The 27815-nt window shown below is 40.1% G+C and overlaps 1 pseudogene; it reads right to left on the bottom strand.

Annotated features, from left to right (window-relative positions):
• LOC122670914 lies at nucleotides 1–27728 on the bottom strand (annotated as a pseudogene).
• Between the last annotated feature and the right edge of the window lie 87 nt (nucleotides 27729–27815).

Below are 27815 nucleotides of genomic sequence, written 5' to 3'. Positions count from 1 at the left end.
TTTTTCCCAGACAAATTGAACCCTTTGATCATGAATAAAAAGAATATCAAGCTACCCTCTGAAACAATAGGAGACCAAAATGGCATCCTAATTTCGTTACTTTCAAAGCTTTCTGCTGTTTGCTTGACTTGATGAAGATGATGCCTTCAATTTAACTGTTCTATCATCATGCCTGGAGCTGAAGAGGAAATTACTCCAGTTTGCTGTCCTGTGGACCACTCTGGAGGGAACCTGGTCACTATCTTCACCGCCTGATGCTTCATAGCCATCACTGGTATACCTTGACAGTGGAACTCCCTGCTGAGCAGCAGAGTCAGCAACAGGATTGGCTGTGAGCCCTCGTCCCTCTTCTGCTCTCGATGAGGACACACGGAATGGGTGGCGACCTGGTGAATCTAGACTACTATCAGGAGAATAAGCAATAACCTGAGCCGAGGTTGACATAGCTCGGCTTGCGAGAAAAGCACTCCGTGCCTCAAGCTGTAAAGGAGCTAAACTGGTGGATGTCTCTGCCACTGGATCATCGCCATTGCTGTTCATATCCTCGGCTGATATATTTGTGAGTGGTTCAAAAGGAAGGTCTGCTGGTAGACGGACCCGCTTAGTAGCTCGCCTCCAATTCTCAGGCCTTTGGACCATCCAGCCACTGTTGCTGCCAAAGCTGCTGTCTGATTCTAAACCTGGTGTTTCCCTTCTCATTACAGGCTGCAAGATTCTGGACTTCTTCCTCGCCTGTGCAGCAACCTTTGAGACTTCTCCTGGATTCAATCGTGCCAATGTCCAGGGACTGATCCTTACAGCCCCCACATTCTTTTTCTTGATTGATTCATCTGCCCTCTTACCTGATGAGCTAACAGACATGCCAGTGTCTAGAGGAACAACATCAAACTGGAAGAACCAAAAATGGCAGCATCAACTCACACAAACATATGCCTACCCAAATGGGGTAAGGAATAAACAAACAATTTGAACTTCATTCACAGAAACTTCTATTTTTACCAAATAACCTTAGCAGAGCGTCAGAAAGCAATTACATTCCACTTAAGGAATCTCCTCTCCCCCCCCCCCCAACCCCCTGGGCGAAAGTGGAAAACCACTTTATTTAGTTTTAAAAAAAAAGTCAAGAAGGTTAAAAAAATATCATGTCAGGATTAGTGAGCTACCAGACCTGTAAACATGTCTTGGGCACCAACACAAGTTACGCATCACTCTTTCAAAGGTTGAGGAGCTATGCATGTGTAGGTACCATCATAAAGAATGTACACAATAAGAATCCATACGAACAGATGATTTTTAACCATCTGATTTAAGTGCAACTCCTTCAAACTATTTTGAAACCATATTTGATTTTGTTTTTACAATCAAAATTAATGATTAAAAGACATGTACAGACCATTCATTAATGCCGAATTTTCTTACATCCAAACTCTTAGAAGGGGTCCACCTCATCACTAGGTCCCGACCTAACCATTGCACATAAGGCAAGTTATAAGGGCCCAATCCAGTACAATGGTCTGGGTATCCAGACGTGATATTTTGATGACTTCAATATATGGGTTAGGGAAAGCGTTCTCTGAGCAAGCGGCATAGAGGAGCACACCAATGAGGCGTAACATAAAAGATCTGTACATTGGAGGGCAGCAGGATCATTTCATGTGAGGAGAGAGAGACAGTGAGGTGCTAGTGTAACCTGCCCCAGCAGCTCAGAGAACCTTTCCCCATGGGTTATTGCCTTAAATGTGTACTGAATTTCCCACAAGAAAGGTGATTTGGAGCCTACCTGATCTTCAAGAAAGAGGCGAGGAGGAGTACACCATGCACCTCGGTGAAAAGTATTGAAGGAGCTTGCACTGCTTAACCCAGTAAGGGAGCTAGCAGGAGACATTTGTGGGCTCTGCGGACCTCCGATTCCTTGTTGATCTTGCTCCCTCAAGGAAAGGATATAATCATAGGTGCTGATTCCCTGTAACAAAAAGCACATACATACATGCTTGAAGCACATAATTGGCGGCTTGAAACATGATAGGAAAGTGAGGGGAGGGGGAGAAACTGGCACCCATACTAGAGGTGGATGACCAACTTTACAACATGGAGTAAAATGCATCATCCTTGGGGTGACAATATACCAATCTTACAACAGAAACCAAGTTATGATCCTGAGCTAACCTTTTTGATGAGGAGAACATGAAAGAAGAAAAGTTGAGCCAGTGGTAGAGTGGCAATCATAGCCAAAATGGTGCATGAAGCCTGTTTAATACAAGTTTACATCTATCAGTCATAGAATAAGACTACTTAAAAAATTGGAATCAACACAGAATTTGGTTCTTCAATTAAATGAGCTGAATTAAGAGGAAAAAAAACATTGACTTGGGGCTGAAAAGAATCAAACCCTCACCACCACAAGAAGAAAGGGAACCAAAGAGAAACTGCTCCCCAACTTGGAGGTGATCTCCACAGAGAATTTCTTGCGCTCAAGAAAACAACATATCATCACAACTATTCCTATCGACCATTGTAGAATAAGCTGCAAACTCAATTCCAAGGTGCACAAACCACGTATATACCTGTCAATAGTCGACCAAAATGAAAAAAAAAAAAAGACTTAAAAGGAAATTGCTTACTCATTGATTCAGGTGACTATGGGATGTAGCATGTTACTTTGAGGTGAGGGTCTCTTAAAGGCCAAAGAGACTTGGAATTGAGATTGGGTGTGAAGCAGTATATGGTAAGGAGGGAAAGATCAAATCTCAAGGTTGTGAAGAGAGCAAGGATTGAATGCACCCAAGGGATGAAATAAGGCACAGAGGCAGTTCGTAGGATTCAGGTCTGGCATTTCCAAGATTCTAAGTAAGGTGAAAAAGACAGGCCCATGCTTACCAAGAGAAGGGCAGTAATCATAAGGGTGAAAAACTGTCGGTAATTCTTTTGGCCTATGCAATTGTTGAGCCACTACAAAATCAACAATGAAGAAGTCATTAGATGTCGTCCCAGAGACTAGGAGAATTCCCAGCAAATCAAAAGTCTGTTTACCCTGCAGTGATGATCAAAGCGGTCAACGCACTTATCACAAACTCTACAGTGCTTGCTGTACTTGAAAACCTGTGGTACAGCTCAACCAAGTCAGAATACATCCCATAACAAATCCACAATGTAATGATAACTAATTTAGTGAGCCATCCTAGAGCCAGCAAGCTCAACTAAATTGGCACAGGATTCTTTCCCATCCACCCAACTTGGTGTCATTATTTACGAACACATTTATCTCCAAATTAAGCTAAAATGTCATATTTCAGAAAACACATTTTTTCTTTCTCCTTTAATCTTCGATTTCAGGAACAAAAACATATGGAAGCAAAGTGGTTATTTTTTCTTCCCAGAACCGATAGGATACAGGATTGTTCAAACAATTAGAAACTATCCAACTTGCAACTAAAAGTAACACTGTTACCAGATAGATTATGAGAGAACTAAAGGAACTGGACATTTCACAATTCAAAATTCAGCCCTGTTTCCAGCATGACCCACATAGGAAGGCCTAATTTTGTGGATAGGAAGCCTGCTCACTTATCAAATTTCAGCCCCAAAGGAGTTTGCCAAGAGGCAAAATAGAGGTTTGGGAAAGGACTATGGGAGAGAGCAAAATAGTTGTCGGAGTACAATAGAAGTGCATATACATACACAGGGGATGCATGCGAGTACATGGGGGTATTTGACTGAATTAGGCTCCAGAATTTTGGGCAAGTGGTTAATTCAGACCATAGTTAAAACAGAAACGGCAAAAAAACTTTGTTCAGTATGGAGCATGTTTAAAAAGGCTCAAAATTTGAACGGACAGTGACAATTACAGCCAAAGATTTTTGAGAATGGCAAAAAAAAAAAAAAGGAAAACAGATTGTATTTGAAAAATACGACCAAAAAAAGGGCAATATACACATAAATTGTGAGACCAACTCATGTCTCATTAATATTTGATGTGTGGGACATAAGCTTATATAATATTAAAATTATTTTTTCTATCGAACGGCCAGAATAACCACATCATCTGTCCATGTGGCACAATAAGGGTGGGCCACACAGGAAGGCCTTCTTAGGCATGCCGCTCAAAGTTCATTTTTCCTTCAGAATGGCACTTCATACAAGGTCCAAGTTTAAGGCAACCTTTAGGACAGTGACAACAAACAGTATGAGCAGTTGAGCCTCACAGGACACATAGAGGGATGCATCTAGTGAGTGGTAAAGATTGACAAGATAGATCCTTCTAAATGTCAGTTCCTTGGAACAAATAGAAACAGTCAAATGGTTTAGTTGATCTTGTAGAATATCTACTTTGTGGTATGCATAACATGGTGGGTTTGAAGCCTATATTTGTGAAAATACAGAGAATCAATCAACAATCCTAAGATCTACAGAACATGGTCCTCAGATTCCCTCATATAATGAGGCTACAGAGCATCCCAGTGTATGAGGCTCCTGCTACTGCAGGGTCTGGGAGGGGCAAATGTACGCAGCCTTGCCACCGCTTCGCGAGAGGCTGTTTCCATGTTTCGAAGTTCGAACCCGCAACCTGATGGTTGCAATAGCATAACTTAACCGTTGCGCCAAGGCTCACCCACTAAATATCTACAATTAAAATTAAAATCCTTCAAAGAATATAAGAATCACTGTGGTTGCCAATGGTTCAACATACCTCCACCTCACACAAACTGCAAAAGAACATGCCATCTTCGCTCGTTTCTTGCTCAGAAAATTGTTCTTGTCGACTGCAGGAATTACACATAAAAGCACATGTACAGAACCCCAATAAAACCATCCAACAAGACTGCCTATGAAAGGATGCATTCTTTTCAGTTTCACCAGTGGTATCCTCCCCAATGGAATCTATGCCCATCACAACCTCATCCATGGGCCTCACTCCAATCATTCCACCTTTATGTGTCGAAGAAGTTGATTCTCCTCCTAGCTTTGATTCCTTGTGCTGATTGTGCTTTCCACTGTGTGTGATGCCAACAAATTTCATGGACCTGAAGACTCCAGGGTCTGCAGGATCAGCTGCCGCACACCAAATGTACAGACCAAAAACATATGTAATCTGGCAATAGATTTAACGACAATGAGAACCAAGATAGGAAGAGGATGGTGTGACTGAAACTCATTCAGGTAATATAAAAAAATTGTAAGAGACTAAACAATTACCAATAACACAATGCAATGACTAACAACATGCAACAGTCATGCATCACACACGTCGAAAGGGTTTATGCATTACAGAACTCCAAAAATGAATTTCAAACCTCGCAGTTATCAGTTTAAATCCCTATTTGTGCCATTTATTCAGAAGATATGGCAAACAAAAATTATTCACTGAATAGGGGACCTTCAGGACCATTCATGAATCAGTACCCAGGTCCCAATCAGCTTTGAATCTCATCATGTACTGCACACTTCCCCAGCAATGCTAGTTCTGAAATATCAAAATTTTAAGTCCAAGAGTACCCATCAGGAAAAGGATCTTTTCTCTTTTGGTTTGTGTAGCTGGCTGCCTTTTTTTTTCTTGGTGGGGGCTGGGGGGCATCAGTGAGGTTAGTTTATTGAACATTGACATAAATATAGAATGATCTGTAGAACACGTGAACCCATTTGGGTATCCAACTTGGCAGCCAATTCCAAATTCCCAGTTGAAAAGACAACCTGTAATGGAAAGCAGAAAACAGGTCCCCTGTCAAAAAAGCAGAGCACAAGCGGGTCTGTAAGCCCCATTGTATTGGCTTCCTAAGAGATTACCAAGGCCAAATGTTAACAAATCAGCAATCTCATACTCGTGGTCTTTCAACAGAAACCATGTATGATACAAATATAAATGTCCGAATAAACAAGTTCTGGAATTTTCAGAAAGCAAAATGGAGAAATTTCCCATACATGACTTGTGATAATATTAAGTAAGGTTAGATCAATGGCTGCACATGAAGAAGACGGGAAAGAACAAGAGAGGAACGAGAAGTGAGAGAAATCGTAGGAGAGAAAAATCTATCCCGTCATATGACTTATGTGTGCTCTCGTGGGTAGGGCACTGCTGTACTTATATTGTTTATCTTTATTAACATCGTTTCCTGCACAATTGGTACATTCCAAAATAACCATGCCTCTGACATCTTTACCCTTAGCCATGAACTTCCTTTCCTTTGGATTTTAGATTAACTAAACTCTTTAATTTTCGCTCCGAAGCAAGAACAAAGGAACTATTTGTCGAGAAGTGCAAAATAGTATGGATATGACCCTCATTGTGCATCTTGACCAATTGTATCGTTTCTTTGTGAATTCCTATACGAAGCTTTTGTATATGGGCCTGTGAAACCCGCAAAAATAAATAAATAAATAAATTTTGAACTTTTGGAACCTGTGTGATTTAGGTTCGGGTTCAACTTTGCCCATGCTAGCCTCCAAGTTGAGGGCCACCTTGACTAAGAAATTCAGACCTATCTCATGACTCGTCTGTAAAGGCATTCCGATCAGCCAACTACCGTGGCCTTAAATGAGTTTGAGGTGTCTAACGGAAGACAACACATAAGCTTGGCATGCTAGATTGATGGCTTGCGGAGCCTCTCTTTGTCTTAGGCCGAGTGCCAACTGAGAATTTTCCCAACCTGCTCTTCTGGAGTCAGAGGACCCCTGAGAGACCCCGCACCGGAGTTACCTGTGCCGGATCTGTTGCCTGGAGGCCATGCAGAGGCTCTCCCTCGATTAAAATTATTGTAAGTGTAATTTACATATATTTATATATATTGATATACGACCAAATAGAAATTCGGGGGTATTTTAGTCAAATTGCCCATGTGGGACCTAGTTTCCCAATGGGGAATGCTGTTCCAGACAATTACCTGTGTTCGGATGACCTTAATGTCGCCCGGCATCAAGTTATAGATAGAATAGACCAATAAATACGAATTCAGGTTTATAAACTATTTTAGAAATTAGTTTAAATCTAATTTCTGTTCAAAAGACAGATTTACCCCTTAGTGCTTAAGTAGTTAGATAAATATCAAAAGCCTTTCCAATTGATCACTATTCACAAGTCTAAGGGAGCTAAAGAAATTCGTTCCAGCTTGGGAGAGAAGGAAAGAAAGAGGAAAAGAGGAGAAGAAGGGAGAGGAAGAAGCTTACACTTAGGGCTTGTCTTCCATACTTAGGATTAAGCTTAGATTCTCTATTGGAAGGCTAAATTGCACAAAAGAAGGGCTGCCTGCATCTATTTTCACTTCTGAAATTCAGGTAGGCCATGCTTCTGTACATATTCCACCTTCCTCTTCCTCTAATCTTCAACATATTAGGCCTAATTGAATTCCTGCCATTAAAGCTCTAAATCTGAGCTCGAATACTAGGAATTCTACCCAATTTCCTGCTGTTCTAGTGCTAATTGGGTTCAGCCATGCCTGAACCTTCATGGCTGTACCTCTAATGAGCCTATTTGCTGATCCTTAATGGCAAATTATGAACCTAAGCTAACCAATTTGAGATTTAATGATGAGATTTCTAAATTTGGGAACCAAATATCAAATTGGAACCCCAAAAAGGAAGACCCACCTTGAAATTGGCTTGGAACCCCAAATTTGGGCCATGCATGTAAGGATCTGCCCAAATGAAGCAAAAACCCCAAATTTGGACAAGCTCCCGAAAGGAGATGCAGGCCCAAGGCGGATGATCCGGCCCTGAAGCCCTCTGCATCAGGCTGGTCCTTTTTGGTGTCCCTGCTGCCCTGTTATGTTAGGAAATGCCCTAACTTCTATTGGGACCTAATAAATGCTATTTTTACACGTTGATTAGGTCTGTTTTCTGCTATGTTTGTCTGCTTTGCTAGTTTATTGGAGAGTTATCTGAAGGAGAGTTATCTGACTAGGTTAAGCTACATTACAGGTAAGGGGACCTTAACCTTAATTTAAGCGTGTTTATCATTTTAATTTCACTGTTATGCTGAATGCCATGTCATGCATCATTACAAATATACTGATGCATATAGTTTTCTAGCTTATGATTTAATGCATTAGAATGCATGTGAATTAGGCTGCACATTGGCATACTGCATTCCACTGCATGATATTTTATTATGTGGAAATTGTTGAAGGTGGAAATCAGTACTCTATAACTCAATCCATGCTTGTATCATCATAATTAGACTGCACTGGGTTAGGTTGATATTCATTACCCAGTACTACGCCCCTTACCAACAGGGGGAGAGGTGTTGGACAACCCGTGGTACAGCCGAAGGGACATGCCGGGGTGCCATCTTCTGTCCCATATTAGCGTGTCCGCTCCGCTGTGGGAATAAACAGACAGGGTTGGTCTTTGGGGGTCTGTCGGGTCCGTTGCCTGGTGTCATGCCGATCTGACAGGTCCTCACCGTGGTAGAATGGTTTCACTCGGTTGACCGATGTGTTAGTTCCGGGACCGAGGTTAGCATCTACCACCAGTAATACTTAGACCTCATGAGACTTAGTATCTGTACTAGGAGCATGTTAGTTTAGCACATGCATCATGAATATAATTGTGTTTGTATGCATGTATCCCCCTTACTGGGCTCAGTGGAGAGCTCACCCCTGTGGATATCCTTATTTTTCAGGTGATTTAGTTACTTTTAATAATGGATTTGCGGCGCTGGAGTTTGAAGTGCACGATACTTCATGCGCATGTGATGATTGCGCAATCTCCTGATCTTGGCCTGACAGTCCAGGCTACCTCCCCACTCTTTTATGCTTTATAAACACTTTAACACTTTGTATAGTTATAATATAGTTTCTTGTGCAATTTTACCTTCTGGTATTTTATGAACTGTATAGTTGTATCACAAGCTTTATCCTTTATATATATGAAATATCACTTAGACTTCTCTTACTAATAATGTTACCTCTATTATTTAAATTGTTTCCACTGCCTCTGATTACTGTATTTGTGAGATAAAGATTGTAAATAAGGTACTGCACTTGCGATCCTTGGGGGATTGGTTGGATGTCAGAGACATCCAGTCTCTCCTGGCCCTTAAGCACCAGGCCGGGGTGTGACGTTTAAGTGGTATCAGAGCCTTCGTGCTCTACTCCTATTTACAATCAAGTTCACAGTACAACAGCTCTTAGACTCATTGATCTGAAGGTGAGTCTACTTAGGATAAATAAAAGCTTCAACTAAACGCTACAACTAAAGTAAAAAAAAAAATTTGATTGTACAACACAAGAGATATTAAATAGAGAATTATAAAAAAAAACCTTGTAAATAAATTGAGTCTTTAGTACAATGGTTACAACTTTTTACATACTGTAAGTACAAATTCCTTCAAAGAACAGCTGAAAGGAAGTAAAGTAAAAGCTAGACTAGGATGCATAAGTCATCACTGCTGTGGTGGTGGTGGTGGGCCCATAACCCACAGGTCCCAAGATCTCCACTAACCCAACTCTGTCTCCACTGCCTGAACACGGCTGCTAACCTGAGTGAAGTCCATCCTCATGCCAGCAGACCCTGTCTCATGGATCTCTCTAAGCCCTCAAACCGGCTAAAGAGCTATCCCCAGGGAGTACCATCTGCAGGAACAACCGCAACAGACGAGGAAGAAACACACGCATGACCATGTGAAGGGTGTCGAGGAGGAGGAAGTGGATCTGTGCGTGCCTCTGTATGTCCTCTCTCTGTAGCATCCTCAGCATCAGTAGTCTGTCCCATGTCAGTGCAATCGGGATGACCAAGCTCTGGAGAAAAAGGTGAAGGTTCTATACCCATCTTCACTCGGGTAATCCGGTTGATATTCGGAAACTTCACCCCCGAAGCCTCCTCATTCAATAGGTTTACACCAAATCTGGAAAATACCTTGGTGAGTAGCCTACCCAGTAACAGATTTCCATGCCCAGGGTTATCATGCAGGTGTGCCATGGTACGCATGATGGCATCAAGAAGGCAGATCTGGTATCCTGTATAGAGACAGTATGTGGTAAGGATCTGTGTTGTGGACAACTCAGTCCGGTGACCACTTTTTTGGACTACATTGTGTCCACAAATCCTAGCTAAGACACGGGCTGATGGAAGCAAGTCCAACTCAGATTACATCTTCTCATTAAACTTGCCATTATTGAATATAACCATTCCTGATCTTCATCAGCTAGGAACTCAAATGCATCAGCACTTGGAGGGCAGTACCTCCACTCCCCTTCATATGATATCTTTTGAATATTAGTTAATTGGGCTATGCTGAAAGAGATGGGCATGTCCTTTCACATAAGAGTTGATGATGAACTCTTTTCCTTCATACCGGTAAGATTGATTGCTCAAAAAGAATCGCACCAATCGAGGGTAGTGATGTCTCTCCGGTTGTAGCATGGATAAACTACCCTAGTTTCTCAAATCTTTCCTGGACCTTAAATGGGATATGGTCAACCAAGACTACATTCCTTTCTTCTTCCCCTTTCCAGAAGAACCTTGGGTTGAATTCAGCTGGAACTGTAGCTGCACCTCTACCTCTCCCTCCACAGCCTTGAGCTGCAGTCATTTATGGTAAATGCTGCAAATTTAAGAAGAAAATTATTTAGGTAAAGTCTTAAGACAGTAACAAAATTTGAGGTAAGATTGTTAAACCTATTAGGTACTAAGGTAGGAAGCCTATCAATATGTCTAGGTAAACTAATTTTGTAGGAATACATTAGGAAGATATAAAAATCTGTTTAGATTCCAATATAAGTATAAATGGATACAAACACATTGAGAAACACAATAAAAATAGGGTAGTATAATGAGAAGAAATGAGATTGGGAAGCTTACATGTAGTTAGGAGTGTGAGATCGAGTGTTTGAGATGCTTTCCCAAGTGTAGAAATGCCTTTGGTAGCCCCCCCCCCTTGAGAGTTCTAAGTTTAGAACACTTACTTTAGATGTGGAGGAGTGGATCTTATGATTTAAGCTCTTATTAGTGTTATAGGAACCCTAGAATAACCTTAGGAGAAGTTAGAAAGTGTTAGTGAAGAGAAAGAAATGAAGTTTGATGTGTTTTGAGTGGGTTTTATAAAGCCTGTTTTGCCTGGCGGACGATCCGACTGGATTGGTGTTTGAATCCGGCTCTTCCATCTAGCTGATCCAAAAACCTTATGAAGCCACTGACTCCACAGGCGGGTGATCCGGCTTGATTGCCTGTGCATCCGGCAGGTTCCCTGTTTTGCATCCGGCTAGGTCAAAACAGAAAATAAAAATAAAAATAAAAATTAAATAAAAATACAATAAATATACATTAAAGATATATACTTTTATAGTATAAAATATCATATAAAATAACGCAAATAGGTATGTATTAATGTAATAAATTAGGACATATGTATTTGTGCATGTATTAATATAAAATAGAATATAACATAAGACTAAACGTGAAAATATTATATGTATGTGTACATGTATTAAAACTTTACATAGTTAAGGTATATTATAATGTTAAAGGATGCGTTCTTTGTTATTATTAGTATTCTTGAGGCATAAATTGTATGTTTGGTTACTTATCTAATAATAGTATAGAGTATGTATTATATGTAATGATGTTTCCTTACATATTAATAATGAGTTTTATATTGAGTACCTAGGGTTAGTAAGCAAAAGTAAAAGACTTAAAAGAAATATAAAAGAAAAAGGAACCCAACCTAGGATCAAGAAAAGTGAAAAGGTTGAAAAAAAAAAAATTTTGAGGAGAAAAATTAAGATTGGACAACTTATAGATTAGGAAGGTAGGTCTTAGGATTGAATGCCCCAAAATGTGTTAGAAGTCTTCTAGGAGAATTCTTGAAAGAATTAGAGAGTAAGTGAAAGAAAGAATAATGCTACATTACTTAGATTAAGTAAACGGAATAAAAAGGGTAAGAAAAAGCTAAACAAATGGGAACTCATCTCACAATTAATACAAGGCGGTTTAGTGAAGATAAAAACATACATAGACTTTAACAAATATCAATTGGGACTACTAAGTAAAGTACAATAAAATCTTTAAACAAACCATACGGAACTAACCTAATCTCATGGAAAGTGTATTGGAATTAGACCAAAGAAAGTACAACACTATAGATAACTGAATCCCCATGAAAGTACCCCAAGAAACCATAGGAGATGTGTGGGAGCGAATAAATAACATTTGATATCGTTAGGCTAGGCTTACCGCCTAGGATCCATTAAAACCCTAGTCAAATTTAAAGAAACCTAAAGTATTAGGAAGAGAACTTTCTAGATAAGAAGAAATTTCACATAAGAAAACTTATGAACAATTTAAGAATAGAAGGGTATAAGAAAATTTAAGGAATTCATAACGAAAGACCTAGGAATGCTAGTTTAGGCATCCACTCAAACACCTTGTAGGCATTAGAATAATAAGCTCTTCCTAAAATTATTGAGTTCCTTTACTTTAAACATAATGCAATAAAAGCCAAGAACAATTGAAAACAATAAGAAGTTGGAATTGAAGGATGTGACAAAACTTTGCTCAACAATAGGTATGAGTGGAGTAATGGGTCCCTGAATGTCCCCTCCGTTATTGGGAGTGAGCAATAGGGATTCCATCAATATTCCAATTCATCTTACAATTGAGTTAGGTATTGCATAACCAGAAGTGGAAGTCTTCATAATAGAAAACCCTATAAGCAAGAATTATACATACTTACACCCTACAACCTAAACCCTAAAAATATTGATAAAATATAATAATCGAATTATATGAAAATATAATGAACATAATAGAATTTAAATAAAAGAAGAAAAAAAATAATGACGACAATAATAATAATAATAATAATGAGAATATTTTCCTTGTATTTTTAGGTTTAGGTACTTTGTCGATATGGTGACTAAGCCTTGTAATGAATTGTTCCCAAGTTACCTTAGATACTCTAGGACCCCCCCCCTCTTGTATATTCTTGTGTGCTTAGAGAAAGAATAGGAAAGTTTGGAAAAGAGGATAATGTCTTTAGTTGGTTTAAAATACTGTTTGACCCGAAACCGGTCAACAAAAGCCATCGACCGGTAGATTGTACGGTACCCAAAATAGGAAACAACTTAAGAGAGTGTAAGTCATTGATGCAGTTGCAGTAACCTCAACTGTTCGGATTACTAGGTGCATCAATTTCGATGACAAAATTTTTATAAGGTTGGGGGAATGTGAAACCCGCAAATAAATAAATAAATAAATAAATTTTGAACTTTTGGAACCTGTGTGATTTAAGTTCTGGTTCAACTTTGCCCATGCTAGCCTCTAAGTTGAGGGCCATCTTGACTAAGAAATTCAGACCTATCTCATGACTCGTCTGTAAAGGCATTCCGATCAACCAACTACCGTGGCCTTAAATGAGTTTGAGGTGTCTAACGGAAGACAACACATAAGCTTGGCATGCTAGATTGATGGCTTGCGGAGCCTCTCTTTGTCTTAGGCCGAGTGCCAACTGAGAATTTTCCCAACCTGCTCTTCTGGAGTCCGAGGACCCCTGTGAGACCCCGCACCGAAGTTACCTGTGCCGGATCTGTTGCCTGGAGGCCATGCAGAGGCTCTCCCTCGATTAAAATTATTGTAAGTATAATTTACATATATTTATATATATTGATATACGACCAAATAGAAATTCAGGGGTATTTTAGTCAAATTGCCCCTGTGGGACCTAGTTCCCCAGTGGGGAATGCTGTTCCAGACAATTACCCGTGTTCGGATGACCTTTCTGTCACCCGGCATCAAGTTATGGATAGAATAGACCAATAAATACGAATTCAGGTTTATAAACTATTTTAGAAATTAGTTTAAATCTAATTTCTGTCCAAAAGACAGATTTACCCCTTAGTGCTTAAGTAGTTAGATAAATATCAAAAGCCTTTCCAATTGATCACTATTCACAAGTCTAAGGGAGCTAAAGAAATTCGTTCCAGCTTGGGAGAGAAGGAAAGAAAGAGGAAAAGAGAAGAGAAGAAGGGAGAGGAAGAAGCATATACTTAGGGCCTGTCTTCCATACTTAGGATTAAGCTTGGATTCTCTATTGGAAGGCTAAATTGCACAAAAGAAGGGCTGCCTGCATCTGTTTTCACTTCTGAAATTCAGGTAGGCCATGCTTCTGTACATATTCCACCTTCCTCTTCCTCTAATCTTCAACATATTAGGCCTAATTGAATTCCTGCCATTAAAGCTCTAAATCTGAGCTCAAATACTAGGAATTCTACCCAATTTCCTGCTGTTCTAGTGCTAATTGGGTTCAGCCATGCCCGAACCTTCATGGCTGTACCTCTAATGAGCCTATTTGCTGATCCTTAATGGCAAATTATGAACCTAAGCTAACCAATTTGAGATTTAATGATGAGATTTCTAAATTTGGGAACCAAATATCAAATTGGAACCCCAAAAAGGAAGACCCACCTTGAAATTGGCTTGGAACCCCAAATTTGGGCCATGCATGTAAGGATCTGCCCAAATGAAGCAAAAACCCCAAATTCGGACAAGCTCCCGGAAGGAGTTGCAGGCCCAAGGCGGATGATCCGGCCCTGAAGCCCTCTGCATCCGGCTGGTCCGTTTTGGTGTCCCTGCTGCCCTGTTATGTTAGGAAATGCCCTAACTTCTATTGGGACCTAATAAATGCTATTTTTACATGTTGATTAGGTCTGTTTTCTGCTATGTTTGTCTGCTTTACTGGTTTATTGGAGAGTTATCTGACAAGGTTAAGCTACATTACAGGTAAAGGGACCTTGACCTTAATTTAAGCGTGTTTATCATTTTAATTTCACTATTATGCTGAATGCCATGTCATGCATCATTACAAATATACTGATGCATATAGTTTTCTAGCTTATGATTTAATGCATTAGAATGCATGTGAATTAGGCTGCACATTGGCATACTGCATTCCACTGCATTGATATTTTTATTATGTGGAAATTGTTGAAGGTGGAAATCAGTACTCTATAACTCAATCCATGCTTGTATCATCATAATTAGATTGCACTGGGTTAGGTTGATATTAATTACCCAGTACTACGCCCCTTACCAACAGGGGGAGAGGTGTTGGACAACCCGTGGTACAGCCGAAGGGACATGCCGGGGTGCCATCTTCTGTCCCATATTAGCGTGTCCGCTCCGCTGTGGGAATAAACAAACAGGGTTGGTCTTTGGGGGTCTGTCGGGTCCGCTGGCTGGTGTCATGCCGATCTGGCGGGTCCTCACCGTGGTAGAATGGTTTCACTCGGGTGACCGATGTGTTAGTTCCGGGATCGAGGTTAGCATCTACCACCAGTAGTACTTAGACCTCATGAGACTTAGTATCTGTGCTAGGAGCATGTTAGTTTAGCACATGCATCATGAATATAATTGTGTTTGTATGCGTGTATCCCCCTTACTGGGCTCAGTGGAGAGCTCACCCCTGTGGATATCCTTATTTTTCAGGTGATTTAGTTACTTTTAATAATGGATTTGCGGCGCTGGACTTTGAAGTGCACGATACTTCGTGCGCAAGTGATGATTACGCAATCTCTTGATCTTGGCCTGACAGTCCAGGCTACCTCCCCACTCTTTTATGCTTTATAAACACTTTGTATAGTTATAGTATAGTTTCTTATGTAATTTTACCTTCTGGTACTTTTATGAACTTTATAGTTGTATCACAAGCTTTATCCTTTATATATATGAAATATCACTTAGACTTCTCTTACTAATAATGTTACCTCTGTTATTTAAATTGTTTCCACTACCTCTGATTACTGTATTTGTGAGATAATGATTGTAAATAGGGTACTGCACTTGCGATCCTTGGGGGATTAGTTGGATGTCAGAGACATCCAGTCTCTCCTGACCCTTAAGCACCAGGCCGGGGTGTGACAGGGTCTCTGGATATTCCTTTATCATTTCATAAGGTTATGATTCAAATAGAATCATAACACAATACGATTACAAGAGCACTAAACTGACATTAACTTTACTCACATTTCAACGAGAATACTAAACATCACCAAGTATGGTGAAGTTTCACCATAGATACTAAATGTCACCACACATATAACTAACGTATTAACACTGCCCCTAAAGCTAGAAAATAGATATCACCCATGCCCAACTTGGAACAACCTGCAAGAAAAGCTAGACAAAATAATGCTTTAGTAAACACATCACCAAGCTGATTCACCAAGGATATAAATGGAGTAGCATTATCAGAGATCATGTCCTTTGTCACGGGATTTTGGACCCTGGATAGTGTGCTTCGCTCTGCTTGGCGATTCCCCTCCCCCTTTAGTCCATTGTTGTTGTGGTTGGTTGGAGCCTTTCCCCTTCTCTTTTGCAGGCCCTAGCGTACTCCCTTTCTCTTGGCAAGGCCTTGTAATTGGATCGTGATTGTATATGTTTGCCCCCCCCCCTTCTTTCTTTTTGTTAATGAATTTTTTATTCATCCAAAAAAAAAGGAGTAAAAATCAGTTTCCTCATTACTGCATCTCTCACAACGTGACAGCCCACCTCAATATGCTCGGTTCTCTTATGAATAACTGGATTACCAACAATATAAATGGCTGCTTGATTATCATAGAACATATTTATGGGTTTAGTAACTGCAAAGCCAAGTTCATCAAGAAGTGATCTCAAATTCTCAACCACCTTAAGTTAGCTGCAGTATGAGTCCTAGCTCTATACTCAACCTCAACACTTGATTTTGCCACAGTAGTCTGCTTTTTTACTTCTCCATGTATCAAGGTTACCACCAACAAATGCACAATATCCTGTGATAGATCTTATCACCTTCGGCACCAGCCTAATCTGCATCAAAATATCCTGCATGATTATTAAGTCTATAAATGAGACCCTTCCTTAAGGAACCTCAAAATCCAAGCAGCAACATCCTAGTGAACCTTCTTAGGTGATTCCATAAAACAGACTTATGGCACCAATGACACAAAAAAATATATCGGCCTGGGTAACAGTGAGATAAATAAGTTTACCAACAAGTGTCATGAACTAATGCTTATCTGCAAGTTCCTTACCATCATCTGCCCCAAACTTCTGATTAGGGTCAAATAGAGTATCAATAAACTCGTTGCAAGCATACCAATCTCAAACAAAAGATCTTATACATACTTCCTTTGAGAGAGGCTGATACCCTTCTAACTACGAAGCACTTCATGATATTTCCCAGGTTGATACTGAGAGGGGGGTGAATTAGGGTCACAAAATTCTCCAAAAATATACCCAACACACGTTGCAATGCACCCTTGGTATTCCCAACACTGAAAGCATTGTACCTATCAACAATAACGTCACGACACTCACAATGCACTCTTGTTGATAATTGGGAGAAGAAGAGTAGAAGAGAGGTGTTTTGAGGTTTCTGGATAGAACTCGCCAAGATATGCGAGTTAGGTGGATAAAATAGAGGTAGGTGGGTAAAAAAAAAGGGTCGAAACTGAAACCATATCCGAGATCCGATATCTCGGCCAGATATTGGACTTTTTTCTCTCGATCTCTGTCTCGTCCCAGTATTTTGGAATACCGAGAAACTCGACGAGATCCCGCGAGTTCTCGAACTATGATTACAACTCACCATGAAATTGACAATGGACTGTCTAGTAGGTCCGGTCCAACTATCAACCATAATGGACCGGTTGATAGTTGACTGTCGTGTAACCATAATGGACCGGTTGATAGTTTACTATCAACCATTATGGTTACATGACAGTCAACTATCAACCGGTCCATTATGGTTGATAGTTGGACCGGACCTACTAGAAAGTCCATTATCAATTTCATGGTGAGTTGTAATCATAGTTCGAGAACTCGCGGGATCTCGTCGAGTTTCTCGGTATTCCAAAATCCCGAGACAAGACAGAGATCGAGAGAAAAAAGTCCAATATCTCACCGAGATCTTGGCGAGATATCGGATCTCGGATAAGGTTTCGATTTCGACCCATTTTTTTTGACCCACCTACCTCTATTTTATCCACCTAACTCGACAAAACTCGCATATCTCGGCAAGTTCTGTCTAGAAACCTCAAAACACCACTCTTCTACTCTTTCTTCCAAAACCTCTCTTTCACTTGATTTTTTTGATGGATTTCAAGCTTTCAAGGGTGATTCAGCTGCCAAACTGAAGATTCAACTCCACGTTTGCAAGATTCATCTAGTATTTGAAGGATTTTTGAAAAATAAGCCATTTTTCCCCAAATCTATTTTTTTCAAAAAAAATTGTTGAAACCTTGGTAGATCTATCACAACTTTGGCCGATCTATCACTTGATGGAGTCTGAATTTTTTTCTGTTATTAATTTTTTTATTATATTTTCTACAAAAAAATTGAAAAAAATAGCATGAATAGTTATTGTTTGGGTGTGATTTTCATATATGTTGGACAACTTTAGATGCTCTACAGCCTCGTGGAGTCATTTTATTTTTTAACGCATTAAAAAAAGTATTTTATTTTCCAGAATTAATAAAAATATTATTAAAATGTTTAAAAATATATAAATTAACGAAAAATATATGTTTTTGTTGAAAAATTATGCACAACATATGTATATAATGTCCAACTTCAAATGGTGTCAAGTACATCATTATGTTATAATATTTTATACTTTAAGGTATAATTATTTTTAATAAAAATTCTAAATATTATTTTTAATTAAGAAATAAATACTAGGATTAGGGAATAAATAAGAGATAGCTATTTGATTGTTCTAGAAGCTTGACATTATGTTTAATAGTATGAATACAATACTTTAAGTTTTTAATACATTATTTTAAGTCTGTAATAGTTACTAATACATGCTTTTTTATGTAACAGTGTAAAAAATAATATATTTCTTACACAATGGGGGATATAGCATGGCTACATGGAGTCCCGATGTCCGAGGATAAAAAGAAGTCGAAGTGTAACTATTGTGGAAAGATTCTAAATTCTGGAGGAGCAACTAGGTTGAAGCAACATTTGTCTGATACAGGTAAGGACGTTGCCTCATGCCGAAATGTTCCGAGCCAAGTGAAACTGGCTATGGCACAAAACATGAGAGGAATACGAACAAAGAAAACTGAGAGGGAAAGACAACAAATAGCTTTTGATAAGGCAGTTCTAGAGAGGCCTAGTGTAGAGATCCGTGGAGGAGATGATACTGAATATAGACCTACACCTGGTGAGTTCGAATCAGAGGCTGAATGGAGAATTTACCAGCAGACTTTGGCAGAGAGTAGACAAAGTTTGCATTATGAGAATGTGAGAAGATATGACCAAGCGAGAAGAGCTGGTGGATCTGGCTCAGCTGCACCAATGCAAGAAGTTGAGAGGAGGAGAAGCACTAACACAAGAGAAATCCCACGGCCCCTAGCCCGACCACGAGCACATTCCCCAGATCCCATTTTAAGCAGGATCCATCTACCTTAGGCAACAAGATGCCTACCAGCCAACCATCCCGCAAGTGTTTGGTGGTAAACAAAAGGAAGCACGGAAAGCCTTAAGCAAATCCATGTTATACAATGGCATTCCAGCTAATGTAGCACAAGGAACATACTATAATGCATTCCTTGACGCTGCAGAGAGGGCTGGCCCAGGATGGAAGGGGCCTTCACCACATGAGTTATATAATGTATATTTGCCTCAAGAGGTAGAGGAGCTAAAAGGGTACATTGAGGGTCTGAACCCAAGGTGGGACACATATGGGGTTACCCTTATGGTTGATGGTTAGACTGGACCTACTAGACAATCCATTATCAATTTCATGGTGAGTTGCAATAGGAAGACAGTATTCTTAAAGTCTGTCGATGCATCGAAGCATGTAAAGGATGCATCATATTTGTATAAGCTACTGAAGCAAGTGGTGGAGGAAGATATAGGAGCAAAGAACGTTATCCAAATTGTAACAGATAACGGTTTTAACTTTAAAAAGGCTGGAGAGAAGTTGATGAACAACAAGAGTAAGAGGATTCGCCTCTTTTGGACTCCATGTGCAGCACATTCCATTGATTTAATGCTAAAGGACATGAGGAAAAAAGCTTTAGTGATAGGTGTGGTCAATAGGGCAAAGCAAGTGACCAACTTTGTATATAACCATGGTTATGCTTTAGCCATGATGAGGGAAAAATGCAAAGGGGATTTAGTGAGGCCTGGTGTCACTCGATTTGCCACCAATTACATTGCATTGAAGAGCTTTCAGACAAAGGTGATAGGTCTAAGGTCTATGTTTGCAAGTGAACAGTGGTTTGGTTGCCATGGTTCTAATTCAGAAGATGGTAGGGCAGCACAACAGACCATTGTAAGTAACCAACTCTGGAAGGACTTACATAAAGTTGTTGCCATATTAGAGCCAGTGGTGGCAGTACTAAGGATGGGTGATACGGGGAAGAAGCCTACCTTGCGCCATATATATGCTGCCCTGGAGAAGATGAAGGAAATGGTCAGAGCTACGATACCCCGAAATGCTAGGTCATACATTAACATCATTGATGAGCGGTGGGAGAAGCACTTGAGTCATCCATTGCATAAAGCTGATGAGTTCAACACTTCAACATACTTTACACTTTATATGAGTTTTTACATTTACATATTCAAAACTTAAAAGCATTAAGTCACTAACAAGTTATATTTGTGGTTTCCCCTTTACTAACATATTATTTAAATCCAAAGTACCAGTAGTCGCATGATCTTGGGCTAGACACAGATTTGTTAGTGGCAGTTCAAACTGTTATTGAGAAGTTGGAGCCCAATGCCAAGACACAAGCTGACTGCAATGACGAGGTGAGAGTATAGGACTTTGGTAATTTGGTAGTAAGTAAAGGAATGTAATTACTAAATAGCAAATACTAATGCTTCTAACAATATTTAAAATTTAAAATGAAAATAGATCAAATTCTTCAGAGAGGCCCCCGCAAGTTTCAGTCGAAAATCTACAGCGGAGGGTAGACAAAAGTCAGACCCTGGTAGATGGCATGACTTTACATTTATGAATTATAATTTTATCCCTTCAGAATATACATATTTTTAATATTCTATATTTATAATGCAGCCGACTGGTGGGTGCTTTATGGTACAAGTTCACCCAACCTAAGGAAGATAGCAGTGAAAGTGCTTTCACAAACTTGTTCATCCTCTAGGTGCGAGAGCAAATGGAGTACATTCGCATTGATACACTCAAAGAGGCGGAACAGATTGGGTAGTCAACGACTGGAGCAGCTGGTGTATGTGCATTACAATATGAGACTAAGGATGAGGCACATACGTGAAAAATTTGACACCAATGATTAAGATCCCATCGAACTAGCCAACATATTCCAGGAGGATTCTGATGATGATGAGGATCCCCTATTCCAGTGGGTTAGGGATCGTGGTGCACCAGATATGGGTGAGCTTGGAGTAGGCCCGACTCCACCATTGCATCCGTAGCCGGTATAGATGTTGAGGACTATATGTCGCAAGAGGGGCGTGCACAGTCAGAGTCACCAAGACCTTTTGAGGTTGCAACAGGAACTACTACTGATGGTGATGGTGATGGTGATGGTGTGATGGTGGTGATGGTGATGGTGATGACCCTGGTGGTGGTGGTGGTGGTGGTGGTGGTGGCATGCGAAGTGGTGGTTATTATGATGATCGTCATGAGGGGATGCGTGTGCAGTACGAGTATGATGTGGGAACGCAGGCGGACCCTGTGCGTTACATAGGTGAGTCTCAGTTTACACATGCCACACAAGATCAAGACCATGGTGGCCACACTAAAACGTATAAGAGAAGGACGGGTCGCAAAGACAACCAACCTCAGCATGATGACACGAGTATGAACACCATGCTAGCAAGTTTCGGAAGCATGAGTACGGATACTGGTAGTGAGTATCAGTCGTGGCATTCATCTCAACCTCATCATCACTATGATTATGGCCAGGAGAGTACTGGTTCTGAATATAATGCCTATTGTCAGTTTGGCTAGTCAACACATGAGTTTGACAATCAAAGCACTGGGTTTGGTATTGTGCCCATATTCCCAAACCCATACATGCCTCAATATGACAGTAGCAGAAGCAGTGGATCTCACACTTCATGGCAACCGTCTCACGCCACATGGCAACAGCTATACCCTAGGATAGGGGCCTTGGTATATGTGGATAACAACTATTATATGAATGTTGTGGAGCACTTATGCAACAATGCAGCAACAATATGTCATAGGAAGACTGTGGAACAAGTGGGGAATGAATACGTGATTCAATCTCATTTTATGTGATGATAGTTGTAACATTGTTAAACTTAAACAATTTGATGTATCACTTTAACATTTCTAATGCTTATTAAGTTGTTTTACTATTAATTGAATGTTTTGCTAGCTTTCTATTACTAAATTATGTCATTAATGTGTAGAGTAGAGTATTTTAGTACGTCGTCGCCTACCAACTTAGGGTCCGATGTAAAAGCCCTATTTGGACTTTGTTTTTGCAAAATCTAATAATGCTATTGTGTTTAAATGGCCTAAAATAGGCTGAATACCAACTTTCAGACCCAAAATAGGTCTAAAACCCACCGAGATGGGGTTTCGAGTCGGAAAAAAAAATGCATCAACTCGCTGAGATCTCAGCTCATCTCGGTTTTTGGAGGGGTCGAGATGCCTTCGAGGCCGAGTTTTCGAACTTTGGTTGTAATGGAAAGACAGTATTCTTGAAGTCTGTAGATGCATCATATTTGTATAGGGAACTGAAGCACGTGGTGAAGGATGTAGGAACAAAGAATGTTATCCAAATTGTGATGGATCACAGTTTTTACTTTAAAAAGGCTGGGGAGAAGTTGATGAACAAAAAGAGTACGAGGATCCGCCTCTTTTGGATTCCATGTACAACACATTCCATTAATTTAATGCTGAATGACATGGGGAAGAAAACTTTGGTGGCAAGTGTGGTCAAGAGGGCAAGACAAGTGACCACATTTGTATATAACTATGGTTATGCTTTAGCCACCATGTTGATGGAAAGATGCAATGGTTATTTAGTGAGGCCTGGTGTCACTCGATTTGCCACCAATTAAATTGCATTGAAGAGCTTTCAGACGAAGGGGGTGGGTCTGAGGTCTATGTTTGCAAGTGAACAATGGTTTGGTTGGCAGGGGTAGAATTCAGAAGAAGGGAGCATAAGAGACCATTGCAAGTGACTCATTCTAACGTGATTTGAATAAAGTTGTTGTCATATTAGAGTTAGTGGTGGTCGTACTAACTACTAAGGATTATTGATTCAGAGAAGAAGCCTACCTTGCCTCACATTTATGCTGCCCTTCAGAAGAAGAATGAAATGGTCAGAACTGCGATACCCCAGAGTACAAGGTCATACACTAACATCATTGATGATCAATGGGAGAAGCACATGAGTCATCCATTACATAAAGCTGGTGAGTTCAACACTTCAACATACTTTACATGAGTTTTTACATTTGCACATTCAAAACTCAAAAGCATTAAGTCATTAACAAGTTATATTTGTGGTTTCCACTTTACCAGCTTACAATTTGAATCCAAAGTATTAGTACTCACATGATCTTGTGCTAAAAACAGAATTGCTTGAGGCAGAAGTTCAAAATGTTATTGAGAAGTTGGAGCCCAATGCAATGACACAGGCTGAGTGCAATGATGAGGTGAGAGTATGGGACTTGGTATTTTGGTAGTAAGTAAATGAATGTAATTACTAAATAGTAAATACTAATCCCTTTAACAATGTTTAAAATTTGAAATGAAAACAGATCCAATACTTCAGAGAGGCCACAACAAGTTTCAGTCGAAAAGCTGCAGTGGAGGGTAGACAAAAAGTCAGACCCTGGTAGGTGGCATGGCATTACATTTATGAATTATAATTTTATCTCTTTAAGATATATATATTCCTAATATTCTATATTTGTAATGCAGCCGACTAGTAGGTGCTTTATGGTACAAGTACACCCAACTTGAGAAAAATAGTAGTGAGAGTGTGCTTTCACAGACTTGTTCATCCTCCGACTGCGAGCGCAACTGGAGTACATTCTCATCGATCCACTCGAAGAGGCAGAACAGATTGGGTCACAAACGACTAAAGCAGCTGGTGTATGCGCATTACAATATGAGACTAAGGATGAGGCACATACGTGAAGGAATGGACACCAATGATAGAGAACCCATCGAGGTAGCAAACACTTTTTAGGAGGACTCTAATGATGATGAGGATCCCCTATTCTAGTGGATAAGGGATCGTGGTGCACCAGATATGGATAACCCTGGGAGGCCCGACCCCACCATTGTGACCACAGCAGGCACAAATGTTGAGGAATATATGTCGGAAGAGGGGCGTGTGCATTCAGAGTCACCGAGACCTTTTGAGGCTGCAGTAGGAAGTATTAATGATGATGATGATGATGGTGGTAATGGTAATGACCCTACTGGTGGTGGTGGCATGCGGAGTGGTGGTTATTATGATGATTGTCATGAGGGGATGCGCGAGTGGTACCAGTATGAGGTGGGGACGTAGGCGGGGCCTGTGCGTTACACAGGTGAGTCTCAATTTGCGCATGCCACACAGGATCAAGACCATGGTACCCCTGCTACATACAAGAGAAAGAAGGGTCGTAAACAGTCACAGGCTCAGGGATGATGACATGAGTATGAAGACCATGCTTGCAAGTTTCGAAAGCACGAGTATAGATACTACGAGTGAGCGTCAGTCGTGGCATTCATCTCAGCCTCATCATGACTATGATTATGGCCAGGAGAGCATCGGTTCCAAATATAGTGCCTATGGGCAGCCGCAGTCAGTACACTATGACCATGATTTCGACACTCAAGCATTGGGTCAGGGTTTGTTGACAACCTATTCACAGTCCCAACCCAGCCATACATGCCTTCAGATAGCAGTGGATCGATCCCATTCTTCCCATCGCAATCACCTCTTCCAGTTCCATACCCTAGGATAGGGTACCTTCAGATAGCTGATGACAACACTTATGCAAGCTGTGTGGTAGACTACACCCATTTCTGGCGTGAATTTATGACATAGGAAAACTATGTGGCATAGTCTGAGCCTTATTGGTGTCGAATACATGGCTTGGAAGAATAGATGTATCTCATATATGTTAACATTGAACTTTACATTTGCAATGTTTATTTAAGTTGCTTAATATTAATTGTATGACTTAATTGCTTTTAATTACTAAATTATGTGTAGAATAGAGCCTATTAGTGCGCCATCGCTTATCGACCTAGGATCCGATTTGAAACTCCTATTTGGACTTTGTTTTTGCAAAATATAATAGTGTCACTGTGTTTAAATGGCCTAAAATAGGAGTACCAAGTTTCAGACCCAAAATAGGTCTAAAACCCATCAAAACCAGCCATCGAGTTGGGAAAAAAAATTACCCCAACTCGAGCAAGATCTCGAGCCAACTCAGAAATTTGGCTGCTCGAAAACTGTACTCGAGACGAGTTTTAGTTCCTTGGTTACAGCACTATAGGGTGTACCGACGGCTTCAAAATAAGCTATTCGATCAGTATCCGTAAAGGTGGGCTGAATCTCTCTATAGGATCAAGGGCAAATCCGTCGACCGATTATGCAAGCTCTCTAAGCCACATATTTAGAATCTCCCAGCGGCTTATGATACACAAAACTAACATTGGAGCAGGTCCCGTGGCTTGAACCAAAACCCTAGGATCAGAATCCATAGACGCGAGTTCAAATTGGATGCATGGATTGGTATCTTCTCCGTTCCACAAACGTGAAAGTGATATGAACCAATCATGTGGAATCTTCTAGGTGGATTTATTACATGTGCTACAGACAATCTTGACGTGATCCAGTATGACGCAGCATACCAAAAATATGTTGTCCGACCAATCAGGAAGGCTGCAGCAGAATCTTCAACTTCAAGTAAGTCATAGGAAAACTGATTTGGTGCATCTAGTTACACAGTAAGTCAATGTGCCAGGCCAACCAAATCACCGAAAGAGTATCTTAGTTATATCTCACTCATTTTAATGAGTTTTGCTATTTTGTCTTCGCCGCCATGCTCGTAACAGTTGGAAGCTTAACTCCGCACAATTTCAAGAATTACTTCCAGAGAGCACCTTAAATATTTGTAAACTCTCTCAATTTGCTCAGTTTCTGCGCGACAATATGAAAATTACGACAACTTCTTCATCCAATATCGAAACAACACACTTCCAATGGCATTGGAAAGAAGACTCGATTCTCTACAAGTTCCATGTACAACACTCTGCCATGAAGCCTTCCGAAAATAAATCCAAACACGCTGCCACTGCATGAACCTATGAATTGAACACTTTTACCGTACGGGGCCTTCACTTGCTGCTTCTACCTTCTGCCAAATGTTGTGTAAGCATGTAATATACTACAATACAGTGCCAACACCTACCATATCTGTTCAGATGCCTCTCTATATACCTACCAAAACCTGTCTGCACTGCAAACTTACTGTCTGACTAGTCCAACACTGCCAGAACACAATTGTAAATATTGTGCATCATCAAAATTCCTTGCCAAACCCTATCTGACACTTGTGAACACTACCATGTAACCTATGCACTATTTCCAACACTACCTGTCATATTTAACACACTAAAAATTTGCACACTAGTACCTACAGCTCCAAAGAAGCCTTGAGCAACCTGAAGAGATGATTATCAAGTCCCTGTACATGTTGAAGTATATGGAATAAAGCTCCATACAACTTTAATAAAACTGTTCTTCTAATAGAATCGAGAGTTTCAAAAACCAGCCATGAAGTTCAAAACACAATAAATGGCAATTAAAATACAAGGATATAAGATGTAAGTCTTTCCCCTCTTTCTTTAGCCCATGTGACTGTTATCCCAATTATTATGAATATTTGAGCAAGGCATCCCGATGTTTAACACCACATGCCACAGGAGTAGGATTCAACACTCACAAATCACTACAGATAAATAATTTGTGGCCTCATCCAAATGAGCTACGGAAGACTAATTTTCTGAGTGATACGCATTCATTTCCAGAGTCTGAGACATTATTGACATCGAAGACTCTCAAAGATACAGCATAAGAGGTTAAAAAAAAAAATACCCATTACCATTTTACCTATTCTAAAGTCGCAAGGTTGTGCAAACCTAGATAGGATTAGTCAGAAAACATACAAACGTCACAGGTTATAAGAAATTCGAAATGAGCAGTACGGAGAGAAAAACACAAAACCCATTTAAGAGGCAGGTCATAGGAACAGGCCCAGCTCGTGATTCAGACACCAACCAATCAAAAGCAAATCAGGAACATCTCATGCAATGACTGATGAAAACCCAACAGAATGAAATGTAAATAAACAAGAAAATAGGAGGGGTAAATTAAATATGTTAAATGGCTTACTAGGGCAGTGTAAAGCCCCATCACAACGTACTGAACACCTTCCTCCCTACGAATGGAACGAAGAAAACATAAAACGCGAACCCCAGTGCCAGAAATACAGCCACAGCAACCACCTACAGAGTGAGCAGGACTGAGTAAACTAAAAGCCAATATATAAAGTTAACAAACGAAAAAAAAAAAGATACCTGAAGAGGGTGGTAGGGAAGCTGCCATCCATGCTTCCTCATTTCCTGATCAAATGTTGCAGACAAAATGCAAAACAGAAAAATGGCTACAACGCCAGATTGACACAAGAGTATAGTAATAAGACCAAAATTAAAGACTTCGGTTCCTTTTATCTTGTTTTACTGCTACTTCTACTCGGGGACAAATGTGATGAAGTATATCAGCAAGAACCCTTCTTATCAAGAGGAAGAAAGGAAGAAAAGAAAGAAAAAGAAAATATCAAAAGGTGGGGGAGACGAGACGATTGGC

The sequence above is a fragment of the Telopea speciosissima genome, chromosome 8 (genome assembly GCF_018873765.1).
Source record: "Telopea speciosissima isolate NSW1024214 ecotype Mountain lineage chromosome 8, Tspe_v1, whole genome shotgun sequence".
NCBI lineage: Eukaryota > Viridiplantae > Streptophyta > Magnoliopsida > Proteales > Proteaceae > Telopea > Telopea speciosissima.
The sequence above is the reverse complement of the archived record's forward strand: the minus strand, read 5'-3'. Positions and strand labels throughout refer to the sequence as shown.